The sequence below is a fragment of the Hemitrygon akajei genome, chromosome 28 (genome assembly GCF_048418815.1).
Source record: "Hemitrygon akajei chromosome 28, sHemAka1.3, whole genome shotgun sequence".
NCBI lineage: Eukaryota > Metazoa > Chordata > Chondrichthyes > Myliobatiformes > Dasyatidae > Hemitrygon > Hemitrygon akajei.
The window spans coordinates 37,913,698-37,921,197 of NC_133151.1; positions in this window are offsets into that span (position 1 = coordinate 37,913,698).

The following is a 7,500-nucleotide window of genomic DNA, read 5'->3' on the forward strand; positions in this document are numbered from 1 at the left end:
CAGGCACACACAGACACACACACAAACACACTTACACAGACATACACTCACACACAGACACACACACACTGACAGATACACACAGACACACACACACACTTAAACTGACACACACACAGACACACACACTCGCACAGACACGCACACACAAACACTCACACACACAGTTACACTGACACACACACAGACACAGACACACACACTCACACACACAGACACACACACACAGACACACACACACATACAGACACACACACACTCACACACACACAGACACACACACTGACACACACAGAGACACACACACAAAGACACACACACACTCACACGCAGACACAAATACTCACACACACAGACACACACACTCACACACACAGACACACACACTCACACGGACACACACACGCACAAACTCAGACACACACATACAGACACACACTCACACACACACAGATACAGACACACACACACACAGACACACACAAACACACACACAGACACCCACACTCACAGGCACACACAGACACACACACAAACACACTTACACAGACATACACTCACACACAGACACACACACACACTGACAGATACACACAGACACACACACACACTTAAACTGACACACACACAGACACAGACACACACACTCGCACAGACACGCACACACAAACACTCACACACACAGTTACACTGACACACAAACAGACACAGACACAGACACGCACACTCGCACAGTAACACTCAGACACAGACATACACACAGACACACACAATCACACACACAGAGACACACAGACAGACACACACACTCACACACACAGACACAGACACACACACTCACACAGACACACTCACAGACACAGACACACACACTCACACACACACACACACACTCACACACACACAGACACACACACTCACAGACACCCACAGACAAACGCACACACACACTTACACAGACACACACACAGACACAGACACACACACTCACACAGACACACACACACAGACCCAGACACACACACTCACACACAGACACACACACACACACTCACACGCAGACACAAACACTCACACACACAGACACACACACTCACACACACAGACACACACTCACACAAACACACAGACACACACACTCACACACAGACACACACACACACTCACACGCAGACACAAACACTCACACACACAGACACACACACTCACAGACACACACACTCACACACACAGACACACACACTCACACGGACACACACACGCACAAACTCAGACACACACACAGACACACACTCACACACACACAGATACAGACACACACACACAGACACACACAAACACACACACAGACACCCACACTCACAGGCACACACAGACACACACACAAACACACTTACACAGACATACACTCACACACAGACACACACACACTGACAGATACACACAGACACACACACACACACTTAAACTGACACACACAGACACAGACACACACACTCGCACAGACACGCACACACAAACACTCACACACAGTTACACTGACACACACACAGACACAGACACACACACTCACAGACACACACAGACACACAAACAGACACAGACACAGACACGCACACTCGCACAGTAACACTCAGACACAGACATACACACAGACACACACAATCACACACACAGAGACACACAGACAGACTCACACACTCACACACACAGACACAGACACACACACTCACACAGACGCACTCACAGACACAGACACACACACTCACACACACACACACTCACACACACAGACACACACACTCACAGACACCCACAGACAAACGCACACACACACTTACACAGACACACACAGACACAGACACACACACTCACACAGACACACACACACAGACACAGACACACACACTCAGACACACACACAGACACAGACACACACACACAGTCACTCACTTAGACACAGACACACACTCACACACACACACAGACACACACACAGACACAAGCACATAGACACAGACACACACATTCACACACACACACAGACACAGACACACACACTCACACACACAGAGACACACACACACTGTCACACACACTCACACACAGATACGGACACAGACACACACACTCACACACAAACAGACACACATACATACAGACACACACACACTCACACGCAGACACAAACACTCACAAACACAGACACACACTCACACACACAGACAGACACACTCACAAAAACACACAGAATACCACAGACACAGACATACACTCACACATACACAGACACACACACTCACACACACACACACAGACACACACACAGACACACTCACAGACACACTCACAGGCACACACACTCACACACACAGACACAGACACACACGCACACACACTCACACACACAGACACACACACGCACTCACACACTGACGCACACACAGACACACACACACACTCACACACACAGACACAGACACACACACTCACACACACACACACACTCACACACACACAGACACACACACTCACAGACACCCACAGACAAACGCACACACACACTTACACAGACACACACACAGACACAGACACACACACTCATACAGACACACACAAACAAAGACCCAGACACACACACTCAGACACACACACAGACACACACTTACACTGACACACTCATTCACAGACACAAACACACAGACACTGAAAAACACACTCACACACACAGACACACACACACAGACACAGACACACACACTCACAGACAGACACACTCACCGACACACACAGACAAACGCAGACACACACTTACACAGACACACACACACACACACACACACACACAGACACAGACACACACACTGTCACACACACTCACACACAGACACGGACACAGACACACACACAGTCACAGACACACACTCTCGCACAGACTCCCACACACTCACAATCACACACACAGTTACACTGACACGCACACAGACACAGACACACACACTCAGAGACACACACAGACACACTCACACACAGACATATACACACACATTCACAGACACAGACACTCACACACAGAGACACACACACAGACACAGACACACACACTCACACAGTCACACACACACGCACAGACACACACACACTTACACACACACTCACCCACACACATACACACACACTCACACACAGAGACACACACACTCACACGGACACTCACACGCACAGACTTAGACACACACACACAGAGACACTCTTACACTGACACACACACACACATAGACACAGACACACAGACACACATACACATACACACATACTCACACAGACACACACACACACAGACACACACACTCACACACACACAGACACACACAGACACACACACACTCACACACACACTCACAGACGCACACACACACACACAGAAACACACACACACAGACACACACACACACTCACACACACACAAACACACACACTCACACACACAAGGACACACACACTCATACACACACACTAACACACACACTCACACACACAGACACACACACAGACACGCACACACTCACACACACAGACGCACACACAGACACACACACTCACACACACAGACACACACTCACACAAACACACAGACACACACACTCACACACAGACACACACACTCACACACAGACACACACACACACACACACTCACACACACAGACACACACACTCACAAACACACACAGAAACACACAGACACAGACACACACACATACACTCACACACACACAGACGCACACACTCACACACACAGACACACACACAGACACACTCACAGACACAGGCACACACACTCACACACACAGACACACACACAGACACTCACGCACGCACACACTCACACACAGACAGACACACACTCATAAACAGAGACACACACACTCACTCACACACCCACAAACACACACAGTCACAAATAAACACACACACACTCACACACATAGACACTCACACACACAGACACACACACTCACACACACACAGAAACACACACTCACACACACATACACACTCACAGACACACAGACACGAACACACACACAGACACACACACTCACACACACACACAGACACACACACAGAAACACACACACATACAGACACACACACTCACACACACACAGACACACACACTGACACACACAGAGACACACACACAAAGACACACACACACTCACACACACAGATACACACACACACACTCACACACACAAGGACACACACACTCATACACACACTTACACACACACTCACACACGCAGACAAGCACACACTCACACACACAGACACACACACAGACACACACACTCACACACACAGACACACACTCACACAAACACACAGACACAAACACTCACACACTCAGACACACACACTCACACACACACTCACACACACAGACACACACACTCACAAAAACACACAGAATACCACAGACACAGACATACACTCACACATACACAGACACACACCCTCACACACACACAGAGACACACACAGACACACTCACAGACACACACACACACACACAGACACACGCACACACACTCACACACACAGACACAGACACACACGCACACACACTCACACACAGACACACACACGCACTCACACACTCACGCACACACAGACACACACACACGCAGACACACACAATCACACACACAGACAGACAGACACACACACACACACTCACACACACAAAGACACACACAGACACACACACTCACACACAGACACACACACAGACACACACACACTCACACACACAGACACAGACACACTCACAGACACACACACACACACTCACACACACAGACACACACACAGACACACACACATACAGACACACACACTGACACACACAGAGACACACACACAAAGACACACACACTCACACACTCAGACACACACACTCTCACACACAGACACACACTCACACAAACACACAGACACACACACTCACACACAGACACACACACACACTCACACGCAGACACAAACACTCACACACACAGACACACACACTCATACACACACTAACACACACACTCACACACTCAGACAAGCACACACTCACACACACAGACACACACACTCACACACACAGACACACACTCACACAAACACACAGACACAAACACTCACACACTCAGACACACACACTCTCACACACAGACTCACACTCACACAAACACACAGACACACACACTCACACACAGACACACACACACACTCACACGCAGACACAAACACTCACACACACAGACACACACACTCACACACACAGACACACACACTCACACGGACACACACACACAGACACACACTCACACACACACAGATACAGACACACACACACACAGACACACACAAACACTCACACAGACACCCACACTCACAGGCACACACAGACACACACACAAACACACTTACACAGACATACACTCACACACAGACACACACACACACTGACAGATACACACAGACACACACACACACTTAAACTGACACACACAGACACAGACACACACACTCGCACAGACACGCACACACAAACACTCACACACACAGTTGCACTGACACACAATCACACACACAGACAGACACGCACACTCGCACACACAGACACAGACACACACACTCACACAGACACACTCACAGACACAGACACACACACTCACACACACACACACTCACACACACACACACAGACACACTCACAGACACCCACAGACAAACGCACACACACACTTACACACACACACACACACAGACACAGACACACACACTCACACAGATACACACACACACAGACCCAGACACACACACTCACACACAGACACACACACACACACTCACACGCAGACACAAACATTCACACACACAGACACACACACTCACACACACAGACACACACACTCACACACACACACACACTCACACACACAGACACACACACTCACACGGACACACACACGCACAAACTCAGACCACACACAGACACACACTCACACACACAGATACAGACACACACACACAGACACACACAAACACACACACAGACACCCACACTCACAGGCACACACAGACACACACACAAACACACTTACACAGACATACACTCACACACAGACACACACACACACACTGACAGATACACACAGACACACACACACACACTTAAACTGACACACACAGACACAGACACACACACTCGCACAGACACGCACACACAAACACTGACACACACAGTTACACTGACACACACACTCACAGACACACACAGACACACAAACAGACACAGACACAGACACGCACACTCGCACAGTAACACTCAGACACAGACATACACACAGACACACACAATCACACACACAGAGACACACAGACAGACACACACACTCACACACACAGACACAGACACACACACTCACACAGACACACTCACAGACAGACACACACACTCACACACACACACACTCACACACACAGACACACACACTCACAGACGCACACACACACACAGAAACACACACACACAGACACACACACACACTCACACACACACAAACACACACACTCACACACACAAGGACACACACACTCATACACACACACTAACACACACACTCACACACACAGACACACACACAGACACGCACACACTCACACACACAGACGCACACACAGACACACACACTCACACACACAGACACACACTCACACAAACACACAGACACACACACTCACACACAGACACACACACTCACACACAGACACACACACACACACACTCACACACACAGACACACACACTCACAAACACACACAGAAACACACAGACACAGACACACACACATACACTCACACACACACAGACGCACACACTCACACACACAGACACACACACAGACACACTCACAGACACAGGCACACACACTCACACACACAGACACACACACAGACACTCACGCACGCACACACTCACACACAGACAGACACACACTCATAAACAGAGACACACACACTCACTCACACACCCACAAACAAACACAGTCACAAATAAACACACACACACTCACACACATAGACACTCACACACACAGACACACACACTCACACACACACAGAAACACACACTCACTCACACACACATACACACTCACACACACACAGACACGAACACACACACAGACACACACACTCACACACACACACAGACACACACACAGAAACACACACACATACAGACACACACACTCACACACACACAGACACACACACTGACACACACAGAGACACACACACAAAGACACACACACACTCACACACACAGATACACACACACACACTCACACACACAAGGACACACACACTCATACACACACTTACACACACACTCACACACGCAGACAAGCACACACTCACACACACAGACACACACACAGAC